A 19,512-nucleotide genomic window follows, 5' to 3' on the forward strand; every position below is an offset into this window, starting at 1 on the left:
CCACCGGCTGAGGTTTCCGCTCGGGCAGCCCCTTCCACCCGCCCACTCCCTGCAACCAGGGCCTGACCACGCACCGAGAAGGACCCTGGGGCATTTGGTTTGGACCCAGCACCCGTCTGTTAGCCCTGAGATTCCCCCGGCCCCGCCCTTGGGCAGCGCGTCGTGCTGCTGAGATGTACCTCGCCCTTGGGGGCGGGGGTGCTGGCATGTTGCTCCCCCCTTCCTCGCTCGGGCCGAGGGGAAGCATGAGCAGTGTGAGCGAGGAGCTGCCCTGGGCTGGGCACCGTACGTTTGGAGGGGAAGGGGCTGAGGGCCAGGGCATGGCACAGGTAAGAGGAGCACGCTGGGAAGCTGGCACCCCAATGCCATGTCAGTCTCGGCCTCCAAAGCCTTGCCTCCATGGAGTCCAGCCCCACTTCTACCTGGGTCAGTGCCCTCCCATTAAAGAGCTGCCACATCTTCCATATTGTGTGTACCCTGGGGGGTCATTCCCCAGCCTGCTGCTGCGGGTATCAGGGTTGGGCCCCCCTATGTCCACGGGAGTGCAGAGCCTCCCTCCTGTTCCTGGCACTGTCTCCAGCAGCCTGTGGGGCGCGGGGGGGTCAGGTCCTTAATCCCAAAATGGAACCAGGCAGCTTGGTTTGGCACGCTGCCCCGTTGGGCCTCTGAGCAGGAGCTGCTGGACCCCGACAGCCCAATGTCATTCCTGGCTGGGAGCAGACCACCGCCCCAGGCTGCACTGGTGCACCAAGGGCCCAGAGCGTGCTGCATGGGTGCAGGGCTTTGGCCCGCCCGGGGCTTCTTTTGGGAGCAGGGCTGAGCGTCTGGCCTCTGCTTCGCGTGACCTGTAACGTTTCTGTCTAAACACTCCTGCAGTGTTTGCAGGATAGCTGGGAAACAGCTGCTGCATTCTGCCCCAGAGGTGGCTGCATTACAGAACCGGGGGGGGGGGCTGCTGTGAGGTTTAGGTGACGTTGGAGGTCACTAGGTGAAGGCTGTAGCAAAGGGCAAAGTATTATTGTCCAGGCTAAAGCACAAGCCTGCAGCCTTCGATCCCGCATGCGCCCCTTCCGTACTTCAGCAGTCACGGGAGTAAGAATGGCACGATTGGGCCCTCCTATTCCCCCCCTCCCCCCCGGTGTGCAATGTCCCATGCTGCTGTTGTACCGTGTCGTACTGTTTTGGCCCAAGCAGTTAGCCAGTATTTGTGCTCTTGCTGCTGCATTGTTTCCATTAGCAGGAAAAATCAATGCTGGGTCAGGTATTTCTTTGATGCAATCCTGTTGGATATTTGCCTCTCATGCACAGCTGCAACCAATCAAACCCGAAGTCCCTGCATTTGCAATGAATCCTGAGGAAACATCTTGGCCCATATGGCTTAGCAGCTGATTGGCCCAGCCGGGTGGCCTGTTGCCATGGGCAGTGACTTCCTGTTGTTTCAGCTATCACTACACAAAGGAGCATTTAATTGCTCCTTGCATTTAGCCTAATTGAAAGGTGGCTCATACACCCATTGACTTGAACCAGGTCTGTGATTGATCTACAGCTCAAAGCCACACTTGACGGCAGCTGCTAACACTATCCTGCATAACAGTCACAACAGGGTTGTGTCTAACAGTGATTAAGCCTTGGATGAATGGACCAACTTGGGCACTCCAGTTAATTTCACTTCCTTATTCCATGTTGTAGCACTAAACCATCAATCATCCAAGACTCCCGAACAATACCCGCAGTGCCTGACTTTCCCTGGTATTACCCTCGTACGCACCCCCTCATACGCTCCCTTGCTGTGTCGTCTGATCCGACGGGAGCTCCCTGGGCCAGGGCCTTCTCTTTCTGCTTTTAAGGCGCTGATGGTGCTACGTTTGGGTGTAGGGGGGCGGTCCTGGCCCAAGAATGGGGCAGTGCCCTGTGCTTGGAGCAGATCAGTGACAATATTCCAGCTCTTCTGAGGAGCGACTGGGAGCAGCTTGATCCTCTCCAGGGAAAGGGAGAGCCGACAGCGGGCACCCAATGACAACGTTGTTACAGGGGGTGATGTAGACCCTCCCCCCCAGCACGTCCAGCTAATGCCGTGAGCTGCTTTCCATGGGGTCGCGGCCTGTGGGCGCTCCCAGCCGTGGTGTTCTGGGGTTGCTGGCTTGGCCACATTGGAGCGAGGCCAGCGACGGGGTTTTGCTGGTGACAAGGTGTGCTGGACATGGGTCTGTGTCAGTGGAAAGGCAAGGTGCCCTCCCCCCGTACCTCCCCTGCCCGTAGGTGACCATGGCCCATTTCTAGGGAGCTCTGGGTGGGCCCTAGGCCAGCTGGTAGGAACCCCAGCTCCATAGCACATCTTGGGAGAGGGTGAAATGCTTACGCCCAGAGCACCCAACAGGAGCTGGCTGGGTAGCTGGCTTATGGGGCAGCACCTGCTGGGACGGTCGGCGGATGGAGTGCCCCGGGGCCAGCTGCAGGGCCCTATCCTGGCACCCCTCCCCCAGCAGCGTGTGCTCCAATGGCCCCGAACAAGAGATGCCCTCGGCCTCGTGGGCCTCTCAGAATACAACGGGGCGAAGCAGCGCCTGGCCCTGGGGCATGGGGAGGGGTGGCACTGTGCCCCGGCCAGGAATGGTCTCTGTGGCCCGGCAGGCCTAGGGGACAGCAGCCCCCAGGGCGAGTAGCCCCGTCGCGATTGGATTGGTCCTGCCTGGGCCCTACCCTGGGACCCATCTCCTGCTTTGGCAGCACTGGCAGTAAATGTGGCTCGAGCTGACCGGGACGTTGTGTGTGCCAAGCAGCAAACGCAGCATTGCCCGAGAGCCTTCCTGGGAGGGGCCCTGTAGGAGCTGGGAGACGGTGCAGCCTGCTCCCCTGCGCTCCCCCTGGGACCAGTCCCGGGCCTGATCTGGGGGGCTGGGGACCATGTGCCAGGGACCCTGGTACTTAACCCTTCAGACTGTGGCCAGCGCTGAGGGGCTTTGGTAATTTTTCCGCAGCAACCGCTGGCTCTCAGGCCAAGCGACTTTCGCTTCAGATGAAGGGAAAACAGCACCAAGAAGGAACAAAGGTGAAGTCTGCCCGAGAGAGCAGGGCGTGTGCACCTCCCCAGCACCATGCGGCGCCACCGGGCTGCCCTCCACCCCGGCCAGGGAGCCTGCCTGAGAAACAGAAAGGGGCATGGGGTGGGGGGCTGCCCACCAGCAGCAGAAGAGTTAATGGGCTTGAGGGCTCAATTAGCCGACTGGGTTCTGTGCGTTAGTGGACCCAGCTGGGGAGGAGCTGAGCCGTGTTCCTACAGGGTAGCACTCAGAGCAGAGGGAGGAGGCTGCGGGATCCACCCTGACAACCCAGCTCTGACAAAGGGTCGGGGCCGGGGAAGACCCCAGGAGCGGAGCCAGCTGCTGTGACGGGCCTGGCTAAGGGGTACTGCCCTTGGGGGCTGGCGTCCCGGCAGAGAAGCAGCGAGCCAAGGAGAACCGAGGGAGACTCAAAGCTCCCCGAGCAGGTTGAGAGTTTGGGGGACACCGGGGAGGAAGCAGGAATCCGCCCCTCTGAACGGAGAGTGGGGTTGCTGAGGGGCCTCGCCAGGGCGGGAGACGGGGGGTGACTAGCGCTGGGTGGGATGCCGCTGTGTGGGGCATTGATTCCCTGGAAGGGATGGATTATGCTGTGACCTGCCTGGGTGGCAAGGCTCTGGCCCATGGGGGGCCCTGAGGACAGGAAGAGGCAGACGTGCCGCAGCACCGGCTCTTGCCATGAGGGGGTGCCCTTGTCAGTGACTCCGTCACCAGCGCGGCACACAGCTCCCCAGCACCGCATTGCAGGGCCCTGAGCCACCTGTCCCACCCTGCCTCATATCTTCAGCCAGGAATCGCCTCAGCTTGGGGAAGCCCCCCTACTATAGCCCTGGTTGTGACCAAGTTATTAGCCCTCCCCCTAGGGGCAATGGGGTGTGGGCGCAGCTGGGGCAGGAGAAGGCAGGATGGGTATGCAGGGGGGTGGCAGGGCGGGAATATTTGCCTCAATGTTTCCTGGTTTGGTGCTGCTCTGTGGGCATGGCTGGGCCAGGTTGGGTTGGCATCAGTGACAGCACTGGCAATAGAACCCAGGCGTCCTAATCATTGGCAGCAACTGATCACGCGAAGCTAGCGAATGGGGGCAGCTTGGGGGTCGGGTGGAGGGCTGGAGGGGGTGGGAGCAGAGAACTGCCAGCCCCATGCATAGAGTGGAGATTGGTCGGGGTTATGGTGAGCACTGGGAGGGTCTGGAGGCCAGGCTGCCCTAGGAGAGCCCCCAGCCCCGGGGGAGAGGGGGAGTTGCTGGGAGGGGGAGTATGTGGCTGTCCGCACTCCCCAGCACTGTTAGCTCCCAGGGGCAGTGGCTCTGCTCAGACCACACACAGACCCGCGGCTGCTCTGCTCCCCCAGGGAGATCAAAGTCCGGCCAGGTCAGGCCTGGCCTGCGACTGATCGAGTGGGGGAGGCAGAGTGCGAAGGGAGACCCAGCCCTGGGGCATGGGGAACCAGTGCCACCAGCCAGCCCCGGCGCGTGGCAGGGTGCAGCTGGGCTGCAGAAATGCGGCCGTGGGGTTGCAGGCGGGGGGGATGGTCCCCTGCCAGCCCAACCCAGCACCAGAGAGCCAGCCGGGTCCAAGGCCAGCAGTGCAGGCAGCACGGCTGGAGGGTTCTGGGGTACAGCCCTGGTGCTGAGGGGCGTCAGGCCTGTGGGTTTTTCTGATCTACGAAAGGCCACGGCTTCCCCCAGCAACACCGGCTGGGTCAGAATCCTAACTACACAAGAGCAAGCCCTGTGTTCACCAACAACTCGACAAGCACCCCCACGCTCATCAACAGCCCAACAAAAACCCTGCCCCTGTGTTCATCAACAACCCCTGCCCCTACGATCACCAGCAGCCAGACAACAACACCCGCACCTGAGCTCATCAACAGCCCAACAACAACCTCTGCCCTGTGCTCACCAGCAACACTCACCCCCATGCTCACCAATAGCCTGACAACAACACCCGCCCCGTGCTCACCAACAGCCTAACAACAGATGCCCCCGTTCTCATCAACAGCCCAACAATCTCTGCCCCTGTGCTCACCAGCAACACCCGCTCCCTACGATCACCAACAGCCCGACAACAACATCCGCCCCGTGTTCAACAGCTGAACACCTGTCCCAGCACTCACCAATAGCCTGACAACAACAACCAGACCCAGCATGCTCACCAACAACCCAACCGTAACACACCCTCCCCACGCTCACCAACAACCTGACAACACCCGCCCCTGTGCTCACCAGTAGCCCTGTCGTAACAACCCATTCCCCCCCCCCCACTCACTAACAACCCAACAAGAACAACCCATCCATTCTCCCCCCCCGCTGCACTCACCGGCCTGCCCCCCCCGCCCCACTCATAGTGCCTCGCAGTAGTGTCTCGCAACCCTGGGACGTCAGTCCTGGGCACACGGGGCCATGGTGTGCAGACAACCACTCTTACCCCGTCGCTGGTCCCCGAAGCGCTGGGGCCCTGGCCCCATCCAGCACACGCAGCGCTGGGGGGGCAAACCCAGGGCCTCCGAGGCCAGCAGCTGCTCGTGGGGCCTGGAGGAGACGCTGCCTTGACCGCACTGCCGGCGGGCTCCATGCCCAGTCTGGACCGGTCACTAACCAGCATCGTCCCGCGCCACGCCACGCCACGCCACGCCACGCTGCTGTGCTCTCTGGCACCCCCTGCAGGACGAGGGGCGAACCCACGGCCACAGTACATTGATGGGCCGCCACGTGTGTACCTGGTAGCAGTGCCCTCTACTGGAAGGAGCTGGAACTGTTCAGCAGCATGTCAGAGACCAGAGGGAATGGGCTGGGGGCCCCAGGCCTTTGCTGGTCCTAAATCCTACGCCAGCTGGGGTGTCCTAGACACGCAGGCGGATTGCATGTGCCTTCTAATTAGTGTATAGTCTTTGAACCTCACAGCCTTTGTGTCCGCAGACTACAGGCATTTCCAGTTCAGTCAATCCAGCGGCTACACGCACACGGGGCTTTTCCCTGCCACGATCCCATTGTATGTCAGATATTGCAGTACGGCTGAACCCCAGCCAATATCAGCCACCCTTCGTGCCAGGCGCTGGACGAACACAGAGCGAGAGAGTGTTCCTGCCCAAAAAGCTCTGACAAGGCAGGCAGAGGGTGGGAGGGAAACTGAGGCCTGGAGAAAGGGGGAAGGGACTTGCCCCAGGCGACCCAAGTCTACTGCCCTGCCTACCAGTTTGCATTGTTTTATTTAACACAATCTCACTCGCTACAGAGCTGTCTGGTTTGAAGGCGTATGCACGAGGGAGCAGAGAGAAGGGGAAACTGTCCTTTACTTTCTGCCATTCCCACTGCTACAGTGGGGCCCAAACGCCTGGGCTTCCCTGTGTGGCATTTCTTTCCTTTCTTAGCATCATCTTTTTCAACCTCCAGGTGTCCTCTTCATCTCGCTGCTGTGGTGATTTGCTTGACCTGGGGCTATTTATCTCAAACACACCCACCGATTGCCTGCTAAGGGCACATCTTTGGCTGAATTGCAGGTAGCGTCTGGTGCCCCCCCCCCCCGAGCCTCCCAGTAAGGTGTGTGATTTCCTCGGATAGCGGGAATGGTCACGAGATGCGACGGCCAACAGTCACAGATGTGGTGACCTGGGAATTCCTGTCCTCCCAGCTCTGGACATGACCTCCTGAAATACCCCCATCCCCGCACTTTCCATTCAACACGACTTTCTGGTTTTGTAGCCTTGTTGCCATGTGCTGCGCCCAGAGCAAGCTGTGTAAGGCCTGTCTGATTTCCAAGCCCGGTTTGATGTTAATTACTTTTTTCATGTGACTCCCACAAGAACCGGCGCTGCTCCCCAAGTGGGAGATTCATAAACAAATCAGCGGCCAGAGACAGGTCCTGGCAAGATTTATGGGAGGCGTGATTGTGGTTCCGCACCCCAGTGCCCGTTGCAGCATGCCAGAGCCTCGCCCCACGTCGGGGTTGGCTGGTAGACAGGGCAGCGGGTTTCATGCGCCAGGTGTGGGTTTCAGGCCCCCCGGTAATCGGCAAGATAGCTGCCATTCTTCGGATTTCACACAAACAACAACAACCCACCTCCCCTCACGTCTCAATGGGCCCCTTTGTGTGCGGCCGGTTGCTGAGGGGATGATTTATGGCAGCTAATAAGCAACGCGTGTCTGAAGGCAGGCCCCAACCAGCCAGGTGACTCATCCCAGCCGAGCTGTGTTTCCCCCACAGTCATCCTGGGGGGGGTCAGGGAGGAGCGAGACGGTGATTAACAAAACCTTTGGAATGAATCTTTTCCCTCCACCTGCCTCCCGCCCTCCCCTCGCCAAAGTGCAGGCGTGCCGTGACAAACAGCTCGCACCGTTTCTTCAGCGGCTGCTCCCTGGCTGTACGGGTCACCCGGGCCCTGTTTGGCTCCGGGTGCGCTCGGCTAGGACCTCCAACAGCTCCAGCCAGCTGAGCTCTCAAAGCACTAATGGAGAGATCTGAGCCAGTGCTCGGGGATACCCAGAACAGTGTACGTTCACAACCCACCCGCCATTTAAACACCCCCACACTGAGTGTCTAGCCCTGCTGGGTGGGCGGTTAGCCTCCTGACTTTGATGTCTGTGTAACCAACGCAGCGACGCCTGCCTGGAAATTTGCAGCAGAAGGGGGGTGCAGGGAGAGAGGCTGCGGCCACCCTCTGGGAGCAGAGCGGAGCGGAGAGCCCAGGAGGGGGAATGAGCTCCCGGGTCCTAGCCTTAGAGGAAGGGTCAATCCCAGAGGCATTGTGGGGACAGTGTAGACTTGGCTGCTGGTTACAGGGTCCCTGGGCTGGAACCCAGGACAGAGAGGACAGGCCTGGGGCCCCTGCCAGCCGCTCGGAAGGCCGGGCTCCCTTCTTCAGCTGCTCGTTCTCCTTTGCTCATTAACAGCCCCCTTTTCCCTACAGGTTTCAGAGTAGCAGCCGTGTTAGTCTGTATTCTCAAAAAGAAAAGGAGTACTTGTGGCACCTTAGAGACTAACAAATTTATTAGAGCATAAGCTTTCGTGAGCTACAGCTCACTTCATCGGATGCATTTGGTGGAAAAAACAGAGTAGAGATTTATATACACACACACAGAGAACATGAAACAATGGGTTTATCATACACACTGTAAGGAGAGTGATCACTTAAGATAAGCCATCACCAACAGCAGGGGGGGGAAGGAGGAAAACCTTTCATGGTGACAAGCAGGTAGGCTAATTCCAGCAGTTAACAAGAATATCAGAGGAACAGTGGGGGGTGGGGTGGGAGGGAGAAATACCGTGGGGAAATAGTTTTACTTTGTGTAATGACTCATCCATTCCCAGTCTCTATTCAAGCCTAAGTTAATTGTATCCAGTTTGCAAATTAATTCCAATTCAGCAGTCTCTCGTTGGAGTCTGTTTTTGAAGCTTTTTTGTTGAAGTATAGCCACTCTTAGGTCTGTGATCGAGTGACCAGAGAGATTGAAGTGTTCTCCAACTGGTTTTTGAATGTTATAATTCTTGACGTCTGATTTGTGTCCATTCATTCTTTTACGTAGAGACTGTCCAGTTTGGCCAATGTACATGGCAGAGGGGCATTGCTGGCACATGATGGCATATATCACATTGGTAGATGCGCAGGTGAAGGAGCCTCTGATAGTGTGGCTGATGTGATTAGGCCCTATGATGGTATCCCCTGAATAGATATGTGGACAGAGTTGGCAACGGGCTTTGTTGCAAGGATAGGTTCCTGGGTTAGTGGTTCTGTTGTGTGGTGTGTGGTTGCTGGTGAGTATTTGCTTCAGATTGGGGGGCTGTCTGTAAGCAAGGACTGGTCTGTCTCCCAAGATCTGAGAGAGCGATGGCTCGTCCTTCAGGATAGGTTGTAGATCCTTGATGATGCGTTGGAGGGGTTTTAGTTGGGGGCTGAAGGTGATGGCTAGTGGCGTTCTGTTGTTTTCTTTGTTGGGCCTGTCCTGTAGTAGGTGACTTCTGGGTACTCTTCTGGCTCTGTCAATCTGTTTCTTCACTTCAGCAGGTGGGTACTGTAGTTGTAGGAATGCATGATAGAGATCTTGTAGGTGTTTGTCTCTGTCTGAGGGGTTGGAGCAAATGCGGTTATATCGTAGCGCTTGGCTGTAGACAATGGATCGAGTAGTATGATCTGGATGAAAGCTAGAGGCATGTAGGTAGGAATAGCGGTCAGTAGGTTTCCGATATAGGGTGGTGTTTATGTGACCATCGCTTATTAGCACCGTAGTGTCCAGGAAGTGGATCTCTTGTGTGGACTGGTCCAGGCTGAGGTTGATGGTGGGATGACCAGTCCACACAAGAGATCCACTTCCTGGACACTACGGTGCTAATAAGCGATGGTCACATAAACACCACCCTATATCGGAAACCTACTGACCGCTATTCCTACCTACATGCCTCTAGCTTTCATCCAGATCATACTACTCGATCCATTGTCTACAGCCAAGCGCTACGATATAACCGCATTTGCTCCAACCCCTCAGACAGAGACAAACACCTACAAGATCTCTATCATGCATTCCTACAACTACAGTACCCACCTGCTGAAGTGAAGAAACAGATTGACAGAGCCAGAAGAGTACCCAGAAGTCACCTACTACAGGACAGGCCCAACAAAGAAAACAACAGAACGCCACTAGCCATCACCTTCAGCCCCCAACTAAAACCCCTCCAACGCATCATCAAGGATCTACAACCTATCCTGAAGGACGAGCCATCGCTCTCTCAGATCTTGGGAGACAGACCAGTCCTTGCTTACAGACAGCCCCCCAATCTGAAGCAAATACTCACCAGCAACCACACACCACACAACAGAACCACTAACCCAGGAACCTATCCTTGCAACAAAGCCCGTTGCCAACTCTGTCCACATATCTATTCAGGGGATACCATCATAGGGCCTAATCACATCAGCCACACTATCAGAGGCTCCTTCACCTGCGCATCTACCAATGTGATATATGCCATCATGTGCCAGCAATGCCCCTCTGCCATGTACATTGGCCAAACTGGACAGTCTCTACGTAAAAGAATGAATGGACACAAATCAGACGTCAAGAATTATAACATTCAAAAACCAGTTGGAGAACACTTCAATCTCTCTGGTCACTCGATCACAGACCTAAGAGTGGCTATACTTCAACAAAAAAGCTTCAAAAACAGACTCCAACGAGAGACTGCTGAATTGGAATTAATTTGCAAACTGGATACAATTAACTTAGGCTTGAATAGAGACTGGGAATGGATGAGTCATTACACAAAGTAAAACTATTTCCCCACGGTATTTCTCCCTCCCACCCCCCCCCCCACTGTTCCTCTGATATTCTTGTTAACTGCTGGAATTAGCCTACCTGCTTGTCACCATGAAAGGTTTTCCTCCTTCCCCCCCCTGCTGTTGGTGATGGCTTATCTTAAGTGATCACTCTCCTTACAGTGTGTATGATAAACCCATTGTTTCATGTTCTCTGTGTGTGTGTATATAAATCTCTACTCTGTTTTTTCCACCAAATGCATCCGATGAAGTGAGCTGTAGCTCACGAAAGCTTATGCTCTAATAAATTTGTTAGTCTCTAAGGTGCCACAAGTACTCCTTTTCTTTTCCCTACAGTGATACAAACGGGATGTCTGAGCGGAGGGCCAGTAATTAATGGCACCCAATAGCGGAGGTGGGGGGGCAGAGGGGATGTTTTCCTGGCTACATTGGAAGTTGTTTCCCCTAAGAGAAAAAGGCATGTTGGTGAGAGAAGAAACCCCCATTGATCACACCACAGCCCCTAATGAGGAGGAAGGGGGCCAGCCAGGGGATTAGACCATTGTATAGAGGCCTCTCGCTCTCCCATACACTCAATTGGTGAGTTAATGGGCACAAAGGACTCTCCGGGTCCGGAGAATGGCAGCACGAGCTGGGACTGCCCTCTCCTCTGGCGTGGCCGAGGTGCCCTTGTCCTCTTGCTGGGGGGTGCTGCCCTGGGGGCAGGGATGGGCTGGGGGGGCCCCAATGCTGCTTTGGAGACAGGTGTGACATTGTACCCCATGTTCTTCATCGAGATATGATTATGGCGTCACTCTGATGCGTTTTATGCAAGACCGGTCATGTAAGCTATCATTGAGAAGGTTCTGATTGACTGAATATGATTATCCTACTTGTATGCATGTATCATTTCGGTATCTGAAGTTAGGAATATTGTCTATGTATCTATTACAAGCGTTTTTACACCTGCAAAACCCTAGCTAGGCAAAAGACCGTCTGTCTAGATGGCTGGCTGGGAAGGACCCATTCCAGTCAATGGACTATTAGGAGAAAACAGGTCTTAGAAGATGCTAATCTCCCACCAGAGAGCCTTCCTGGGGAGCCATGTCATGGCTTCTATGACACTCCAGGGGCATGTGACCAGATCACATGGTGCTGGACTCCATCTTGGGATACCAGTGCTTTTCCACTGAAAGGCGTGGGAACCAAGCTTGGAGACAAAGGGTTCCCACCATATGCAAAAGCTATTTAAGGTAGGGGAGTGATATCACTGTGGTTCTTCCCTGACTCCCCACCCAAAGAGACTCCTGGAAACACCTGAGGAACAAGGACTGGACTGAGGGGAAGTGCTGGACCCAGGCTAGAGGGATTTCTAGCCTGCAAAAAGAATACCTGGGGTTTTAAGCTGCAAGCAAGTGCAGCTGACCACTCAAGAATGCCTAAATCAAGAGTTAGGGTGAGAATTTGCTATTCATATCCAATCTCTTTAGTATATTAAGCTTATGTTGCGTTTTTGTTTAGTTACTGGGTAATCTGCTTTGATCTGTTTGCTGTCCCTTATAATCACTTCAAAATCTATCTTTTGTAGTTAAAAAAGCTTGTTTTTGTTTTGTCTAAAACCAGTGTGTGGAAATCATAACTCAGGGCAGAAAGACTGGAGCCTGGGAGAGGGCTTGGCAGGCTGGTTGCAGCAGTATAGTGTAAAGGGAACCCAGGATGGTGGGTCAGGTGGGCTCAGTGGTACCCAAGTTCCAGGTGGCACCCCGGGGGGATGCATCACAATAGGGTCAAACACAACCATGCGGACAGAGACATTTATGCCTCAGCTGCAGGCTGCGTGGGGGCTGGGCTCCCCAGTCGCTCACCCCCAGCCCCCCACAAGCCGAGCCAGCTCTTTCTCATCCAGCTTCCTCCGATTGGACCCTCCTGACCTGGAGGCCCCAAAGATGGGCATTGTGCCGAGGCTGAGAGATGAGAGGTGCTGGGGCCGGGACAAGGCCTGGCTCCCTGTCCCACATGGCCAGGCCATGCTCCCGTGCTGGGGCGTGCGCCAGTTCTGGGCACTGGGGGGGAGGCTGTCCCATCTGCATGCCCCCAGACTCAGTGTCTGCCCCCCTCCACCCCTGGAGACAGAATTATATCCACGCGGGGTGTCTGCTGCTGGCCAGTGCATTTCCCCCAGAAAGACTCATAGAATCATAGAATCATAGAATATCAGGGTTGGAAGGGACCCCAGAAGGTCATCTAGTCCAACCCCCTGCTCAAAGCAGGACCAAGTCCCAGTTAAATCATCCCAGCCAGGGCTTTGTCAAGCCTGACCTTAAAAACCTCTAAGGAAGGAGATTCTACCACCTCCCTAGGTAACGCATTCCAGTGTTTCACCACCCTCTTAGTGAAAAAGTTTTTCCTAATATCCAATCTAAACCTCCCCCATTGCAACTTGAACAACTCCCACAGGGGAGCCGACCCTGAGCCCCCCAAAACAATGAGGCTTTTTAAAAAGGCTGCTGTGGTTTTGGTCCCTCTCTGGAGCTTTGACCTCCCTCCATGCCCCGTCCCGCCCGTGTGTGTGACAACGCGTGTTGCCAACTCTCCCTGATCTAGTGTATTGGGTGACTTTCCCCCAGATGCTGGTACTGTGCAGCACGCAGCTTCTTCCCAAAGCCCAGAATTATCGTTCATTCATTTCTGGCCTCTCCCACCCCATGTCTGCCCAGCCCAGCAATTCATTCTGCCCCCAGCAGCCCCTCCGTCAGTTCTACCTCCCCAGTCCCACTTCTGCTCCCTCTACTGCACCAGGGGTGGATCTCCCTCAGCCATTCCCAGGCAGGGAGGGTGTAGGGGGGCAGGGAGCAGCCTGACAGGAGGGGAGGGGGGCTCAGGGAGCAAAGCTGCCTTGAGCTGCTGGGCTCTTTCTGCTCCCTCCACCCCCCAAAAAACCCCTCACAGCTCCTGGGGTGGGTGGGTGTGAGCTCTGCCTGCTTCTGCAGCAGCTCTGATTGGCTGCTCTTCCCCAGGAGGAGGGGTAAGTGGGGCAGGCAGCCAATGAGAGGTGGATTTCCCACCCACCCAGGCATAGGTGCCAACTCAGAGGGTGCTCCGAGGCTGTAGCACCTACAGGGAAAAAATATGGCAGCTCCCGTCCGCAGCGATCAGCTGTTCAGCAGCGTGCAGGAGGCAAGGGGGAGGAGCGAGGGTGGGGTGTGCTTGGGGGAGGGGGTGGAGCGGGGGTGGGAAGAGGTGAGGTGGGGGTGGGGCCTTGGGGGAAGGAGGGAGTGGGGGCAGGACCTGGGGCAGAGCAGGGGTCGAGCACTCTCGGTGCGTATGCAGGCAGAGTTGAGATAGCCAGGATCAATGGAGGTTCTCACCCCAGCTGGGCTGGCTCCAGCCCCAAGCAGAATCAGGCGAGCAGTAGGGAAATCATAGGAGCTGGCAACACTGTCGATGGGAACCACACCCTGGCCTTTCACCTCTGGGTGCTGTTTGACACGACCTGCACCCTGCTCCACAGGCCAGGACTGACAGGTCCCAGCAGAGCTGGGGGCAGCCCAGCACTGGACTAGGAGGGGCTGCTGTTCAGGACTGGGGGGTCATTGGCATAGCTGTGTGTGTGGGATGAAGGGAGCCCAGGGCTGGGATTGCAGAGGCTAGGGTGACCATCTTTTCAAAAGGCAAAAGCGGGACACATGTAGGAGCCACGCCCCTTCTCCTGAGGCCCCGCCCCCAGCCAGGCTGGAAGCCGGAGCAGGGTCGTTGTAAGAGCCACCCAGGGAGCCCAGACTGCTGTGGGGAGCCCCAGACCTTCCATCTACCCTGGGCAGGTGCCCGAGAGCAGCCCCACAGTCCATGTCCCTGCCCTCCGGGACATGCTGCCCAGGGCAGGTGGATGGTCTGGGGCTCCACACAGTGGCCCAGGCTCCCTGGGCAACTCTTATTACTACCCAGCTCCAGCTTCTCGCCTCGCTAGGGGGCAGGGCCTCGGGGGGTGGGGTCTCGTGGCGAGCGGGGGCTAAGGCCCACCTCAGCCCCCTCCTCCCCCCAGCCAGAAAGAGGCTGGCACTACCTCAAGCCTCAGGCAGGCGCGGAGCGGCACCCCAGGGAATCCAGGACAAATGCTGTCCTGGAGTCATTTAGCCCAGGACCGGAACTTGAACTCTGCGTTTCGGGACTGTACTGCCCAATTCAGGACGGGTGGTCGTAGCAGGGACCTTGGGGGTTGGGAGTGAGTGGCACCAGCTAGTGGGTCTCCACTCAGGCATATGGTTCTGCCCACAGAGCTTCATTGCAGGATTGGGGCCTAGGTGGGTGAAGGAAAGTGGCAGATGCATCAATGCTTTGTATAGAGGGTGTGGAGGTTTTTGGTGGGGAAGGTAAACAGGGGAAGGGAGGAAATCTCCTAGCCTATAATTTCTCATTGTGCGGGTGCTTTGGGGCATGGAGGGGGGCAGATGCGGTCGTGCTGAGAAATGCCTAGGTCAGCTCCTTGAGTGAAACAAAAGTGAGAGGCGATCCCTGTCTGGAGATAAAATGGAAACGGGGAGTCAGCACATCCTGCCCCGCTTGCTAAAAAAGACATTCAAATTGCAAACAAATGTGGGGCAGGCTCCAGTGCTAACAAGCTCTCCATCCGGGGCTTTCAACAGGCACTGAGCTGTTTACTGATGTGGGAAGCCAGGAAATCTCAGCTAATTCCACGGACCCCCAGAGGTAACACAGCATCTACTTTCTCCTGCACTGAACAGAGCCACAGGGGCTGGGCCGCCAAAGAGGGATGGAAAAAATGACTCTTCTAACAAATCATTGCTTCCCTAGGGTTGCCGGCAGCTGCCATTCAGAACTCTGTGGAGACCTAGGGATCGAACCTGTAGAATCCTACTTACAGGGACCAGCCCCTTCCCACCACAGGGTGGAACCAGGGTTAGCACTATAGAGGCTAAGGTGCACAGGTGAGCAGTTCTTGTCCCATCCCCTGGGGGGGCAGCACTGATACAGACACTTTAGCTAGTACAGCTGGTTGGAAAATAGTGTTGGGTTTTTTCCCCCGTGGAAAGTTTTGATTAAGAAAAGGTTTTGTTGAAAATTTCTACCTAAGTTTGACTTTGTGGTGAAAACTAAAATGCCTGCAAATATCTGTATTTGGAAATGCTGCTGCAGTATATCACGGGAGCTATAGTTTGAGTGCCTCATGCTCCTGTTCTCCTCCAGGGCTTCTTGGTTGGACTCAATCTCCCATGATACACCATGGATTTCCCTCATGGTAAAGGAGGGCAGTTGCATCATGGGAGTCCATGCTCAAGATGCATCCTGGGAGATGTAGTTTGGCTGGGGAGCCTGGCCGAGAGAGGAGAAAGGGGACAAGGGGAAACTGGACTACAATTAATTCCATGAGGCTCCATAGCAGCCTAGCCAAATGGAAGTATTTCAGGTTTGGGCCACACTATTGTCAAATGTTTGGGCTTTGAGAAATTGAAATTTCCTGCAGAAAGCAGGCGCTTTGCAGGAAACATTTCCTTTTGTCAAATAACCAATTTTATACTGAAAACCAGTTTTGTGGGTTGTCTGATTCCCCATCTGGCTTCGTTTGACCCCTATCTTTTGTTTGCCAAGAGCCCTCTGTGCTAGCCACTGCTGTCTGACTAGCATGGAATGAGCCCTGTGCATGCAATACCTATCTGAGCACTAGAGGGTGCTGAGTGGCTGAGTCAGGGAGCAGGGAGGACAGCAGATGGCAAGGAACTCTTGTGAGCTTGCATGGGTGAAGAATCCAGCCTGTTCCTGCCGGGTGCTCGCTTGCTTCAGCCTGAATCCAACACCGGTCTAGCGAGCGGCACACCTGGTCTGGTGTATCACCACATTGTACTCAGCAGGTGGTGTGATTGCAGTGCTGCCCTATGCTGGATGGAATTAGATCTGCTCCCCTATGTGTCCCAGGCCCTTCACTGCTAATAGAGATTCCCCTTCAGCTGACATGGTAGAGGCTTTTGCAGCAGGGAGCTCTGAGTTCTTGCTGTGACGTCCCGAGTGGAGCCGTGGAGGTGGAGTTTACCAGCAAAGCCAGCTTGTGGCCCTGGGACTGCTCTGCTGGCTGGCGTTTCAGTCGAGGCAGATCACGTTGCACCCTGGCTGGAGAGGCCTTATCCACTCATCAGTTGCCTACAAGGGGCTTTGGGCGGGTTGCTTATCAAGATGGGCGTTGGCTCCTTTGGCTCTGTGCTCAGCCCTCTGATGAGATGTGTCCCAGTGAGTTATCGGCGAGGACGGCTCGGGAGGGGAATGCAGCACCCCGTGCTGCCCGGCAGGAGAGTGCCCTGCAAAGCGACTGAGCATAGATCCCCCACCGGCTCCCCGCACCCTACCGCTGCTAGCTCAGCCCACGGTGCTTTATGCATTAGTATTGCACAGCAGCAGTATGATCGTTCCGCTTTGCTCTGGGCCAAGTGGCCTGTGCACTCCCATCAAGCAGTCCAAGCCTTGCCCCTGGAGCTGGGTCTAATCGTGCTGCCCTTTGGGAAGCAGGGCAGTCCAGGCTCAGGCACTGGCCCGGGACTCAGGAGACCTGGGTTCCAGGCCTGGCTCTGCTGGTGACCTGCTTTCCCAGTGTCCAGTGGGCTGCCACTTCCTGTAGAGGATCCAGGGATCTCGTGTCTGCTCAGAAGCAAAGCGTGGGCACCAGGCAGTGCATGGGAGACCTGGGAACCAATTCCGGCATCTTGCCCCCCTGGCTGGGAGAGAAGGACCCATTCTCCTCTCATGTGGCAAATGCCATGACTCGTGCTGACGGTTGGGGGGTTCTGCCGCTGGCCAGGCCATGCTCAGAGCAGAGCAGCTTCTTGCGCCTGCAGTCCCAGGGCTGCTCTGCTCTGCTCTGCTCTGGGGCATGCTGCAGTATTTTCACGCCGACCCCTGTGCGCCAGCTTGCATTTTGTTCTCCAGAATTTAACTTGGGTGTGGTCGTATAAGCAGCTCCCTTCTCCAAGCCATGCCTGAGGCCAAAGCGCTGCTGTCTGGGTCCTCGAAAGGGGAAATCCACGAGGCCTTTAGCGCGTTAAATCACAGCCAACCCTGCTAAGGCCCCTCTGCCCGGCTCCCGCAGTGGCCAGATGTCGGCTTCCAAGGAAATAATGGACGCTGTTGAGTTCAGTGCCCAGTGCCGCCCAACTCTTCTCTGGAAAGTGGCTAAGACGGGCCCGGCGGGTACTTCCACCTCAGGAGAAGCACAGCTGGGAAGCCTGATCCCTGAGGGAGGTGCATGCAGAGAGACCAGAAAGGGAGCAGAGGTGCAGTCAGCCCTCCAGCTCTGACCTACAGTTAAATAAAGGTTCGGCCAGTGCCCGGGGGAGGACGCGGGAAGGCGCTACGTGCTGTGTTCTAGTGGCTGTTAATAGAGGTAAAACCAAAAATCCCAGCCCAGGCAATGTAATCCCAGGCTGGGTTTTCCCTGTCGAATTCAAGAGAAAACCTGGGCTGGCAGGTGGGGAGTGGGAAAAGTCCTAAAGTACGTGCCGAACGCTAAACAGCGGTGCTTGCACCTTCAACGGCCTGGCAGTTGAGGCCCAAGTCAGGGCCTCAGGAGATCTGGCTTCTAATCCCTGCTCTGCTGCTGACTCTCTGGGTCCTTGAGCAACTCCCTTCACCCCGTTTGTCAGTTTCGGCTGGACGCTGTGCAGGGCAGACTGTGTCTGTGCAGTGCAACGGGGCCCTGAGCTCCGCCCGAGCCCCAAAGGCTCCTGTAATATAAAGACTATCACGCGATTACGTCTCCTGCCCCTCAGATGTGCACGGCGCTTTACGAACATGCAGGACCCAACAACTCCCGGGCCTGAAAATCTTCCAGCAGGGACGAGGCTGGAAAAGGATCGGCTCCTCCAGAGAGGCACATGTGTTCTCCAAGGCCAGTGAGCGAAGCATGGAGCTTGCTGTTTGGGTGAGAACCAGAAACCCTCCCAGCAGCTGACTGAGGCTCATAGGGTTTAAAGATCTCCTGGAGCAACGTAGTGCTTTTCATGTTGTTTTGAGCGGGGCGAACCTGTGCTCCTTTCCTTTGTTAATTGCAGGGGAAAATGTTGACAGTGTGAAGCCAGGGAGGGGCTGCCAATGTCAGTGAAATGGGATGGTAAAGATCGAACCCCCCCACTGCTCGCAAAATGGACATGGGGCAGCCAATGAGGCGGTAAGCACCGTGCTCCAGCAAAGTATGCGGGTAAAGGACAAAAATTACTGGTGTTCTTTGCAACAGCGCGGGGATACTGCAGCCCGGCTGGACTGTAAAATGCTGAAATGAGGGGACAAGCCATCCCTGTGGAAAGTCACAGACGTCACTGCAGAGCCACCGGGGCACATTTGGCCCAATCTTTCCAATTCTTCCGCAGGCTCTTGTGTTCCGCGGTTCAGTCCGAAGGCTCAAAGAACAAGGCAGCCCCGGTCTGCAGGGCTGTAACCTGCTGGAGGCATGGCAGGGGGCAGGTAAGTGTCTCTCTATGTCCCATTTAAGGGCCCAATTCAGTGCCATTGACTTCAGCTGAACGATTCCCATTGGCAACCGAATGACACTAGGCAATATCTCCGGTCCCAGACGCAACCCTAGGAACCTCCATCTTGCACTGTCCAGTTATGCCCGCTGGATGCTGCAAGCTTATATGAGTTTGTCAATTTAACAAAGAAATTGATATGTACCAGGCTTGTTATCCCAAGGGGAGTCTCTGACATGCTTCAAACCAAACACACTGCTTCAGGTAGAATAAACAAACAGATTTATTACAAAGATACATTTTAAGTGATTATAAGTCAAAGCATATCAGGTCAGATTTGGTCAAATGAAATAAAAGCAAAAGCATTCTAAGCCGATCTTAACACTTTCAGTGCCCTTATAAACTTAGTTGCTTCTCACCACAGGCTGGCTGGTTGCTCTTCAGCCAGGCTCTCCCCTTTGATCAGCGCTTCAGTCGCTTGTTATGGTGTCTGTAGATGTAGGCGGAAGGGAGAGGAAGAGCATGGCAAACGTCTCTCCCTTTTCTCATGTTCCTTCTTGCCTCTTGGCTTTGCCTCCCCCCCCTTCAGAGTCAGGTGAGCATTACCTCATTGCAGTCCAAAACTGACCAAAGGAAGGGAAATAACTCACTCGAGAGTCCAACAGATCTTTTTGTTGTTGCCTAGGCCGGCATCCTTTGTTCCTGTGAGGCTGGGCTGGGTTTGTCCCATACATGCCCTG

General features: G+C 55.8%; 1 protein-coding gene across 1 annotated transcript in view; it reads left to right on the plus strand.

Annotated features, from left to right (window-relative positions):
* Positions 1 to 18,604: 18,604 nt before the first annotated feature.
* EIF2B3 (eukaryotic translation initiation factor 2B subunit gamma) overlaps positions 18,605 to 19,512 on the plus strand; it is a 137,594-nt gene continuing 136,686 nt past the window's right edge. The window contains exon 1 of the mRNA XM_038414094.2: positions 18,605 to 18,767. The gene's annotated coding sequence lies outside the window, so the exon portion shown is untranslated. The remainder of the gene's footprint in view (positions 18,768 to 19,512) is intronic.

This window comes from Dermochelys coriacea, chromosome 8 (assembly GCF_009764565.3).
Source record: "Dermochelys coriacea isolate rDerCor1 chromosome 8, rDerCor1.pri.v4, whole genome shotgun sequence".
Lineage (NCBI taxonomy): Eukaryota > Metazoa > Chordata > Testudines > Dermochelyidae > Dermochelys > Dermochelys coriacea.